Genomic DNA, 12,470 nt, shown 5'->3' with positions numbered 1-12,470 from the left:
TGGTGAGTGCTGTGCGAAGGCGAACCCGCCTCGGGCACATGGACGTTTCACTTATCACAGCTACATTTCACAGCTGTGGAGCCTGCATTTATGGCTCCCCAATGGGTCTCTCTCCCTCCCGAGAGAACTACAATAACCGAGGCTAGAGCCTCTTCCACAAGCCACCTCTACGCAAAAATGGTCTGTCTTTGTGGGCTGGTGCAAAGCGAGCAACATAGCCCCGCTGAGCTGTGAGATAACTCTTACATCAAGAGCTGTTGGATAAATGTCGCACATGCTATGAAAAATCGGTCTGTGCTACGAATAAATTTAATAGTGTAGCATGCGTGCGATACAGTTTGGCAGGTGCATTAGACAGAGCTGCTGGTTTGTGTGAAGTGCGTTTGTCATCGTGCTTGTTCGTGTGTGAGGTTGACTAATAGCGCACCACTATTTATTTTCATTTCTATTTAGTTTTTGCAATTAAAACTTGTTTTCCGGCTCCATCGAGTCCATTGATCTAGAGCCCTGATCTGCGTGATGTGGGAAAACATGGAAGGAATCACGAAAGTGGAATTCAACTATTTAAATATGTCCTCTGTTTGTTCTGTGTGTCTATGAGTGAATGAGTTGCACACTTTAACATGTTACTGTCAGGAAGGGGTCTGGATTCAGATGCTGGGGATCAAAAATGTATTCAAAAGGCAGGCAAAAGTAAAAGGCACAACAAAAAACACGAGACAGTACTGGACGGAGCAACAGGCTTGAATACTCGGCTGGAGGGGGATGAGAGTAGGGGTGAGGCAGGGGTGATGGGTGCGGGGCTCGGGCAACCCAGAGAGAGGTGCAGCAGCAGGCTGGGAAACTTCTGATGAAGACACCCCCAATCGGGGAGAGATGAAACCCACTGAGAGGGAACTTACAGACAAGCTGCAGGAGCCACGAGACTCACTAAGGAGCTGGGAATGTTGGGGAGTCTGGGATGCCATTAAAAACACTGAAAAAAAACAGGACAGGTAGGCAGAGAGGCAAAAACAGCAAAACAACACTGAAGATGGGACAGAGCAAAAACTCGAAATATCAAAATGCAATCTATACTAACCAAATGATTGGAATTAGTAGTCACACAAGACAGCGAAATACTGAGATGGTCTGACAGGACAAGAGAAACACAATGAATATACAGGGAAGAAAATCAGGACACTAAACGAGGAACAGGAGAGGAGAGAGAAAACAATGACAAAGACCAGGTGAGGAGAGTGAAACAGGTAACAAGAGGGCGGGGTCACTTCACGATGACATGAAAGCACATGGCAGGCTGTCAAACAAGGCCATGTGCTCACAACTAAACAAAAACATCAACACAGAGACAAAATAAAGACACACTAGACAGGAACCCTGACAGTTACAAGCCTGACACTCGTGGATTTGTCTGTATCTGGATCTTACTATACGAGGACATGAACACATGAACTTCATCCAACTGCCCACTGCCAGGCAGAAAGGGCCCTCACAAGCATCCGGTCTCTGGCTCATTTGAGCCTTGTTAAATGTAACACAGACAAACACACCTGACACCTGAAAGCAGTTCACTTTACTCATTTTATCATTCAAATGAACCATTCTATTATAATTCCGGAATTATGCCTCATCACCACACATTACTGTACAAAGACAAAAAATAAGTAAAATATGCCATTAAGATTCTACTGACTCCGAGCTGGAAAAAACCTCAACTAAACTTGATTGTATGTAGCCTTGCACAAACAACACACCATATACAAGCACCACAGCAGCAACATAAGATGAACCTTACGTACATATTTTTTGTCATCAGTGTTATATATTCTTTGTCAAATACATCTCACCAAACTAATATGTGACTGAAAAACGTACAAAAATAACAATGACATTATGGAACTGGAACCTGGGCATTCACGTTTTGGAGATTTTAGATTTCTGGTCACACCCACAATTGCTTTTGACCAGTTCACTTGATGACTGCTGTCATTTATCAAGACATATATATCTTCATAATGCTGCTGTGAATGCAAATGATCAACTAGAATCTTATTGTTACACACGTCAGCCAGAGTGATCCACCAGAGGTCACCACACCTGGACATATATATATATACTGTATATATTATTATTATCAAAAAGAGGCTAAATAGATAATAACACCTTTTTTGGATACATTTATTGTATTTTAAAGTCAGTCTGATAAACAGACTGTATTGTGACAGTGTGGTGAAGTCTGGGAGAGAATTTGAAATTTGGGAGAGAGAAAGAGGGGCTATTTGCCATAAATTAACATTAATTCTGAGTAAGTATAAAATGCATTAAGGCTCAATGGGGATAGGGGACAACCCTGCAAATGAATCAGTAAAACACAGCTCAACTCTAGTTCGTCAGGATAGGAATTCTTGTTCAGCTCCTATGGATATTCATGAATAAATAAGTTGGACATCTTCCAACACATTTAAAGGCAAGAGAGCGGTAAGACTTGGAGGATGGCCTTTGTAGTGAAGTGTAAATGTGGGGGAGACTTCATTGATCCGAGCATATGGACTACATTGGTGTGAGGTGCATAGTTGCATTAATCAAACAAGCAGTCTTACAATGGAATGCAATGGGAAGGTAAGTATGTTTGTCCAATGCATTCCCTACATCATTTAAAATGTTTTTAGTTGGGTTTTGTCTTACCAGGGTGGGCCTAATCCTGTTTCCATGGTTACTGACGAAGGCTCTTGATTTGTATGTAGAGCGTGTGTGCTTTGAGCTAGCAGCAGTACCATTTCATAGTTTTCTACTAAATCCACTTTTATAATCCAGGCACACAATATGCTAACGGTTTACCTACTGCTGATGTCATGGAAAATGCTTCATTTGATATGGTACAGAGGTGGAGTATGTGTGTGAATTCACCTGAATGTCCTACAGTGCTCAATTGTGTGGTGCTCACAGATGTCATACAAATAGCATGCATTGAATTTGTAATTTGTTTAATTCAGTAGCTCATGAAAAAAAAGAAAGCAGATTTACAATGCTATTATTTAGCCTATTATCTTTGCTACATATACATTGCACATGATGCGCTGTGCATGATGTAAAGCATGATATGTGGATAATGTGTTGTACCTGATGTGTTGTATCTGTGTTCTCATTAATAAAACGTTGTTGTTTCATGAATTATACCTGCAATAAAAAGGTATAACACATAATAATGCCAATGTAAAGCATAAAAAACATAAAAGTGGCAATTTTGTGTAATACTACATCAATGTGTTGTATGCATAATACTGTAATTGTTGATTTTTAATACTGAAACTTTGTCACATTGCACCACTCTGTCTTTATGTACCATGGACCCTCCTTCCCACCACTTCCACCAATTATGACTACAATTTATATTTTATTTTTGTTTTGTATGTATCTTGCACTTGAGTAATACTCGGGATGTGATTCTATGCCATGGTGTAAGACTTCCATTGGCAAGGCCACTGTACCCTACTGCAAGCCAGCTGTCACCATGTGAGTGAGAGAGGATGTGTGGGGACAAAGACACACTCTGATGCTGTGTCTCTCTTCTGTAACTCACCCTCATTGCTTACTGTTTATTGCTCTCTTTGTGCTTTTCTCGTTTCAGTTTTTTCCTCTGATGGCCTACATGGCTGCTTACAACAGTGGCAGAATTTTTCCAAGCAATTCAGCCCAATGTTTTTTTTACCTGGTAGATAATAAAACACACACAAAACAATTTATCAGTCTTACAATGATGCAGGCACTGTGCATTTTGGAATACATACATGACCTTTTAACACGAGCATATTCATGAGGCCACATGTCTAAAATCCTTTTTAGTGGGGGGAAATAATAAAGACTTTCAGTACACTTCAGAGAGGCCATAAATGATGCACATACTCATGCACATCTACTCTGACAGTCAGAAGGTCTGAGAGTGAGCGTGTTAACAGCCAGGATGGTCCCTTGGCTCTGAAAGAGCTCAAAACATGATCAATTCCCCTGAGATAATCACATAGACATGTGGAAAACAGGGCCTTTAACAACAAAAAACAAATGCAAACAAAGAACACAGAACACAGAATTTCTTAACTGCTTGCTTCAAGCACTATTATTCAGATTAGTTGATCTTTAAATTATTATCTTAATATGCAGTTAGACTTTGAGAGAGTACAAGATGTATTGTCTCAATATTCATGCTTGAAAATACATTATACGTTTATGATTAATACTGTATATCCCGAGGTAAATTCACACAATTTTTCCTCTGTTGTAGGTAGAACATGGAGATCCAATATTTTTTACAGCCTGTTTTGCCCTGTGGTTTGAGAATAATCAGAAAAGATCCAGGCACTGATCCCTATCCTATCAGTTTTCAGAATAGAACTGTGCTAAAGGGCAGTTAAACCAATCAATCATGCATTTCATTAAAACTGTTAAGTAGACCCAAGCGAGAGAATTTGGTTGGAGTTTCATGTTCTAAGACAACCCATAATTCTTGTTATTTGTGATTTCACATATTAGAACTTGGCATGTCAAAATTGGTTAAATGAGTAGAAAAATAAAAAAGAATTGTGTATACTATGTAGCAATGTCACCTCAAATTTTATTACAGCACTGAGCAAAAAAAACATTATCTGAGCACAAACTTGAGTGTATGTAATATAATGTAATGTGAACTTGCAATTGTTACACCTGTGTTACAGTCAACTGCTGTTCAGCCCAGCGGTGCCCGCCCTCATTTCGACGCGAATGGAATATGTAACATTACTCCTCATGCGCGAGACGCACGCGAACATCCAAACACCTCCGTTTAGCGCATGTTTATATAGAAAAATGATGATAAAGTAGTTCCGCAGCATATAAAGAGGCATTCTGTGTGAATGGCCGGTCACTGTAGCTCACAGCATGCACATACTGTGTGCAGTAATAGCGAACGCTCTGTATAGTAATGAAAAAACAAAGAACCTCCAAACAACAGACACGGCTCTTCTTTTTGGCACTTTCTCTACAGGTTCAGTTTCGGAACTTTCAATGGCTGTGTCTTGTTTTAGAAGGCTGCGTCCTCCGGAGGTCTCATTTGAAGCCTGTTACGTCATCGAGGCTGTCTCGTTTCATAAAAGCAGGTAGGACACTCTGTAGGCACCCTTCTAATGTGACCTACTTTCACGAGAATTCGGAGGACAGAGGTGTATCCTTAGTTGCTAATTTAGTCACAGTCTGGAGCCCTGTATGCTATTAGCACTGCTCCACATGTAAACTTTTGTCCCGTATTTCATAGTGACAAAGTTGGCAACCCTAGTTACAGTCTGAAAGATAAACATACTTATATGTTTTTGGACCAGTACATAATTGTGTCAGTACCAGATAATTGATAAGCTTCAGGACAATCAATACTCTTATCGATATTTGCGTTGTTTTATCTCCGTATAATTGGGAGTTAATGGCGAATCAGAGGCTGCAGCTGCTTGTCATTTTCCATCCGTGAATGATGTCATCACATGGCTGAAGTTTGCTAGACGTATGTGTGATATCGATGTGCGGTCATGGTGTGTGTTGAAATGTTCAAAAGTGTGGGCTCACATTACAAAACTAAGCAACACCAGTCTAAGATGCAATATATGCAGTGTATTAGGGAACAAAGGCGGCAACACTAGTAATATCGCTCAAAAAGAGCTCCGTAGTGCAGCATAACTTTCTTTATTACTTGCTGATTCAACAGTCCTGTTGACTTGCTGATTCTTTTCCTGTTTCCTGCATCGCTGCCGGCAGCTTGTTTGTATCAGTGCGCTTCCCACTTCGCTCTAATATTAGTGTATTTTATTATCGTTAATTATTATTGTCGTTGCTAACTTATCCTGATATCTCAATAACCCTGTTCCTGTTATTTACTTGGAAGAGTCTAAACCAAATGTGATAGTTAACTTAACGCCGTTAGCATAGCAATAGCGTGTTAGCTTGCTTTCTGTTCACACTGTGGAATATCATCTTGCCTCTGGTTTGTCTTGTGTGCTAACTGTTTCTTTTTAAGCGAGTATACTACGATCCATCGAGCAACCTTGGTAAGTTGGAATTGCACTTCAAATCCGGTGAGTTATGGCTTCTATTCCTATTATTGTTACTTGCACCTCATGTCATATGTTTAGCTTAGCCTTCTCTGTCAGCTGCGAGGGCTTTATATGCGATAAATGCAGGGAAATAGTTAGGCTGACAGAGAAGATCTTAGAATTAGAGTCTCGCATCCAATCTTTATCTGAGGATAGTAAGAGTTTAACGACGATAGAAAACACTTTGGATGCGAGCAACATTAGCGCACACAGCTCGGTTCCGGTTGAAAATCCCCCGCAGCTGGGAAACTTCGTGACTGTGAGACGGCGTAGTCGCAGGACAAAACATCACTCGACCGTTCCGATTACAGTCTCGAACAGGTTTGCCCCGCTCAGTGACGCACCGACTGAGAAACCTGCTGAAAGTGCCCTAGTTATCGGTGATTCTATTGTTCGGAACGTTAACATAGAGGCACCAGCCACCATAGTCCAATGTTTACCGGGAGCCAGAGCGCCTGACATCAAGTCAAATTTAAATGTGCTGGCTAAGGCTAATCGTAAATTCAGTAAGATTGTCATTCACGTCGGCACAAATGATGTTCGACTCCGTCAATCGGAGATCACAAAAGATAACATTAAAGAGGTGTGTGAGCTCGCAAGCATGATGTCAGACACTGTAATATTCTCTGGCCCCCTCAATGCTTATCGTGGTGATGAGATTTATAGCAGATTATCATCACTAAATGGCTGGTTGTCTGAGTGGTGCCTGCAGAATGATATAGTTTTTATAAATAACTGGAAGAGTTTTGAGGGCAGACCTGACCTGTTGAAACGAGATGGTCTCCATCCCTCCTGGGCTGGGACTTCCATCCTGTCTAGAAATATGGCAAAAAGTCTTAATGCTAATGCTAAAACTTGACTCGCTGGGGCCCAGGTCAGGGAGCAGACAGTATGGCTTAACCAACTGTCTGCTTGCCGTCTCACGTCGCAGAATACACAAAATGTACAACATGTAGTAATCCGTTCTCCCAAACATCACAAAATAGAGACTGTGTCTGTCCCCCGGATTAGCAAACATAAAATAATGCGTAAACCTCTTGAAAGTAATTTAATAAACGTTAAACAAACTAAACATGAACAAAATACAGATAATCAACTGTTACGACTCGGATTGCTAAATATTAGATCTCTCTCTAATAAAGCACTTTTTGTTAACGATATGATAACAGATCATAAAATAGACATGCTCTGTTTGACAGAAACATGGCTAAAACCAGATGATTATATTGCTTTAAATGAATCTGTCCCCCAAGATTATTATTATAAACACGAGCCTCGTCTAAAAGGCAGAGGGGGAGGTGTCGCAGCACTTTACAATAACTCTCTTAGCATTTCCCAGAAGTCGAACTCTAAATATAATTCTTTTGAAGTCATGGTTCTTCATGTTTCAACACCTAATACTAAAGATAAAACACTTTTTAAATTGATTCTAGCTATTGTATATAGGCCTCCAGGGCACCACACAGATTTTATTAAAGAATTTGGTGGGTTCTTATCAGAACTAGTACTGGCCGCAGATAGACTCCTTGTCGTTGGTGACTTTAACATCCACGTAGATAACGTTACAGATGCCTTAGGAATGGCTTTCAAAGACACTCTTAACTCCATGGGCATTAGTCAACATGTGTCAGGACCCACTCACCTTCGTAATCATACTTTAGATTTAATACTGTCTTACGGTATAAATGTGGACGACGTTAAAATCCTTCAGCAGAGTGAAGACATTTCGGATCATTATCTGGTATTATGTTTGCTTCACTGGCCTACGGCTGCAAATAAAACTCATTGTTACAAATATGGTAGAACAATAACTTCAACTACCAAAGATGCGTTTCTCGATAATCTGCCCGAATTGTCTCAAATCATGAGAAATAACGTTGAAGATCTTGACATTACCACTGAAAATTTTAATTCCACCTTCTCGGTAACGCTAGACAAAGTTGCTCCACTACGTTTAAAGAAGATTAAAAATGGCAGCCCCACACCGTGGTATAATGAACACACTCAGGCTCTAAAGAAAGCGGCCCGAAAAATGGAGCGCAACTTTAAGAAAACTAAATTAGAGGTATTTCGTACAGCATGGAAGGATAGTATTCGAAAATACAGGAAAGCCCTAATAACTTCTAGATCCGCCTACTTTTCATCACTAATAGAAGAAAACCAGCACAACCCTAGGTTTTTATTTAACACGGTGGCTAAATTAACAAAAAATAAATCGTCAGTGACTTCTGATCCTGTATATCAGCATAGCAGTGATGAATTTATGAACTACTTCACATATAAAATCCAAGATATTAGAGAAAAAATTATAACAATGCAATCAGAAGTGAAACCCGCTGAACAAACTAACTACAGCGCCCTTAAGGAGAAAATGCAATTATTTTATACCGTAGATCAAGATGAGCTGTCTAAAATTATTAGATCATCTAAATCAACAACATGCATACTAGACCCTATACCTACAAATCTACTGAAAGAGATGCTCCCAGAAATTATAGATCCTCTTCTTGGTATTATTAACTCATCTCTGACATTAGGACATGTGCCTAAAGCATATAAGGTGGCTGTTATAAGGCCCCTTGTCAAAAAACCCCAACTCGACCCTAGAGAACTAAGGAACTACAGGCCTATATCGAATCTACCTTTCATATCTAAAGTTCTGGAAAAAGTAGTTTCAACTCAATTATGCTCCTTCCTCCAAAGGAATGACATCAATGAAGAATTCCAGTCTGGATTTAGAGCATGTCACAGTACAGAGACTGCTTTGATCAGAGTTACAAATGATCTGCTATTGGCGTCTGACCGAGGTTGTATCTCGTTATTGGTGCTGCTAGACCTTAGTGCTGCATTCGATACCATTGACCACAGCACACTCCTACATAGACTCGAAAATTATGTCGGCATTAAGGGAATAGCTTTGAAATGGTTTAAATCTTATTTATCCGACCGTTTTCAATTTGTAGCAATAAACAATGAGGTGTCACGCAAATCGCAAGTCCAGTACGGTGTACCACAGGGCTCAGTCTTAGGGCCTCTGCTCTTCGCATTATACATGCTACCTCTAGGAGATATAATAAAGCGACACGGAGTTAGCTTTCACTGTTATGCTGATGATACTCAACTTTATATTTCCTCGAAGCCTCATGAAACACAGCAGTTCCATCGAATAATGGAATGCATAGTCGATATAAAAAACTGGATGAGTAACAACTTTTTATTACTGAACTCGGACAAAACGGAAGTGTTACTTATTGGACCGAAAACTGCTATAAGTAACAACCAAGAATACTGTTTAACTATTGACGGATGTTCCATAAAACCCTCGTCGTCAGCAAAGAATCTTGGCGTTCTATTCGATAGTAATCTGTCATTTGAGAGCCACGTCGCCAACACCTGTAAAATTGCGTTTTTCCATCTTAAGAATATATCTAAACTACGTCATATGCTGTCAATCTCAGATGCAGAGAAGTTAATTCATGCATTCATGACATCAAGACTAGATTACTGTAATGCACTGTTAGGTGGTTGCCCTGCAGGCTTATTACAAAAACTCCAATTGGTCCAAAACGCGGCAGCTCGAGTTCTTACACGTACAAAAAAGTATGAACATATTAGCCCGGTTCTGTCAACCTTGCACTGGTTACCTATAAAGCATCGCGTTAACTTTAAAATCTTGCTTATTACCTATAAAGCCTTACATGGTTTAGCTCCTCAGTACTTGAATGAACTCCTTTTGTATTACAGTCCTTCACGTGCATTACGCTCTCAGGCGTCCTGTCAGTTGGTAATACCTAGAATTTCAAAATCAAGTGCAGGTGGTAGATCCTTTTCCTATCTAGCGCCTAAACTTTGGAATAGTCTTCCCTGCACTGTCCGGGAGGCAGACACACTCTGTCAGTTTAAATCTAGACTAAAGACGCATCTTTTTAATCTTGCATACACTACTCTTCCATAATATAAATCTTCAGAGGGTTTAGGCTGCATTAGTTAGATCAACCGGAACCAAAAACACAACTGATGTACTTGTTGCATCAAAGAGTACAGAACAGTACTCTACTCTCAGCCAGTCTTGTCTCATTGTTCCAAGGTTACCACAGCGAGCAGGATGCAGTTCATGGCCTGACCTGATGGTAGAGCGGAGAATGGGAAGTGGGGACCTGACAAGAGCTGAGATGATAGAGCTGGATAAAGAAGGACGCGGTCTCTTGACATGTCTTCACCACAAAACTTCAAATGCTATTAGATTATTAATGATAATCTTAAACTACAATTTATTTTATTATTAAGTTTATTTATTTTATTTAGCCTTGTTGTGCAAGTTCTCTGGAGCTTGTGCAGAGGCAGCAGCTTTTGCCAGAGGGGAACTGGAATCCCCTGGTTGGGCCTGGGTTCTCCTGAGGTTTTTTTTCTCGATTAGAGTTTTGGGTTCCTCGCCACCGTTTGCATACTGTTTTTGCACTATCTGCCTGACCGGGGGGGCTGCTTTAGAATTTTAAAGTTTTACTTAATTAATATTGCATATAGGAATTTATTATCTGTTATATTTGACCTGTGCTTCTCTCTCCTTTATCCTAAATGTGTGCTCTCACTGAGCGTGTGTGTGTGTGCGTACTTGTCTGTGTACGTACGTGTGTGTGTGTGTGTTGTGTGTGTGTGCGTGCGCATCCGTGTGTGTGTGTGTCTCTGTGTCTGTGTGTGTTGGTGCGTGTGCGTGTTGTGTGTGTGGAGTGTTTTGTGTGTGGGTGTGTCTGTCTTCTGTGTTTCAACCTTTTCTTGTTTTTGCAGGTACAACTTTGATTGTTTTGCTTGTAGTCAATGTGTCTCATGTGCAGCTGCTTTGTAACAATGAAAATTGTAAAAGCGCTATATAAATAAAGTTGAGTTGAGAGTTGAGTAATATAATAAAACATTTACACACAAAACACGCCATCTACCTCAAGCAAAACGCTGTTCACTATATCTCCCGGCTCCAGCTCAAACTGCAACTCCCCTGCCTCAGCCTTAAGTGAAGGTAACATTCATTTAAAAATACATATTAAGTTAGTACTAGCAGTCTTAGGGGACACCACGTAAGTTTTCAAATCTAAATATTTCGATCCAGACCTGCAAGACCTGAAAAAGGTGACACACATTTACATTTAGTAAATTTATGTACAACTGTACATTTTATCCAAAGTGACTTACAAATTAGGTAAACAATAAAAGCATGAATCATAAGTGCAGTAAAACTGGTCTCATAAAGCCTACCACAGTATACAAAGCTACAAATTCAAAAATTTCAGCCCGCAACCCCCATAATAACAGTGTGAGTGACTCGAGACCTCCACTATCCTCGGAGGTGGTTAAAATATATATACAAACGTTCCGCGCAAATGCACACATGCACCTATTCTACCCAAACGCGCATAATGACAACACAAAAGAGCACAGTAGTATAGTATTATATAGTAATTTACTCATTACTTTACTTGTTCTTACACATAAACTATGAATTATTACTACAGATGGTCGAACTTCATTAAACTGATTTGAGTACTGATGGATGTGCCTCTTTTCGTACCTGAAAAGTTGGCCTCCCTGCGTTGTCTTTGGTCTATATTAAGCAACGTTTCATTTTGACAAATAAAAATATCCTAAATTTAAAGCATGAAAAATAATCTGTGTGCACATGGGACTATTAGCGTTGTGTTGTAAATGGACTTGCTGCACCTCACCTAATGCGGTTGCTAATGTCGTTAATGTGACGTAATCACCTCAGGGGTCATGATAGGGGGGAGGAAATTCCTAAGGCTGATGGCTTTTTATTTGCCTGGTTTTATTTTTTTAACTTAACTAAAATTAGTTTTATATTTTGTTACACTTATTGATTACACACGCTATTTCTAATAATAAGACCCGCGGGGTCGTGGCTCCCACTTTGGGAACCCCCGCTATATAGCACTAAAAGTGGTTATTTGCTCAAATCATAGGGGAACCTGTCATGATTCTGCCGCATCATGTCATGTTTCTCTTGGTCTAGTGGCAGGATCATGACAGAACCCCATGTTTTATGTGGAGAGGAATTCTGGCCTTGTTGGCCTTCCATATGCTCTCTCCGGTCTCGTCTCTGTTCCCACCCTTTCGTCTCTTCATTATTGAATGTTAATTAGTTCATGCCCCGCACCTGTTCCGTCTTGATTTGTTCCCTTTATAAGGACCCTGTGTTATCTGTCCTGTGCTGGTTCATTGTCATTTGTTTCATGTGGGTGAGTTCCTGTCTCTGTTAGTCTAGTTTAGTTATTCGTACTCCAAAGTAAATGTTATCTTTAGTCTTGTCAGGTGTAGTTAGTCCTTGTTCCTGTTGTCATGTCCTGTAATACC

At 40.1% G+C, this 12,470-nt stretch overlaps 1 protein-coding gene across 2 annotated transcripts in view; it reads right to left on the bottom strand.

Annotated features, from left to right (window-relative positions):
- flrt1a (fibronectin leucine rich transmembrane protein 1a) overlaps positions 1-12,470 on the bottom strand; it is an 89,665-nt gene that overhangs the window by 65,847 nt on the left and 11,348 nt on the right. Inside the window, exon 2 of one of the 2 annotated variants that reach the window (XM_057321912.1) lies at positions 3,581-3,709. The exons of the other annotated variant lie outside the window; for it this stretch is intronic. The gene's annotated coding sequence lies outside the window, so the exon portion shown is untranslated. The remainder of the gene's footprint in view (positions 1-3,580; positions 3,710-12,470) is intronic. 2 annotated transcript variants of the gene reach the window in all.

The sequence above is a fragment of the Triplophysa rosa genome, linkage group LG2, assembly GCF_024868665.1.
Source record: "Triplophysa rosa linkage group LG2, Trosa_1v2, whole genome shotgun sequence".
Taxonomy (NCBI): domain Eukaryota; kingdom Metazoa; phylum Chordata; class Actinopteri; order Cypriniformes; family Nemacheilidae; genus Triplophysa; species Triplophysa rosa.
This window is presented reverse-complemented; position numbering and strand designations above follow the sequence as displayed.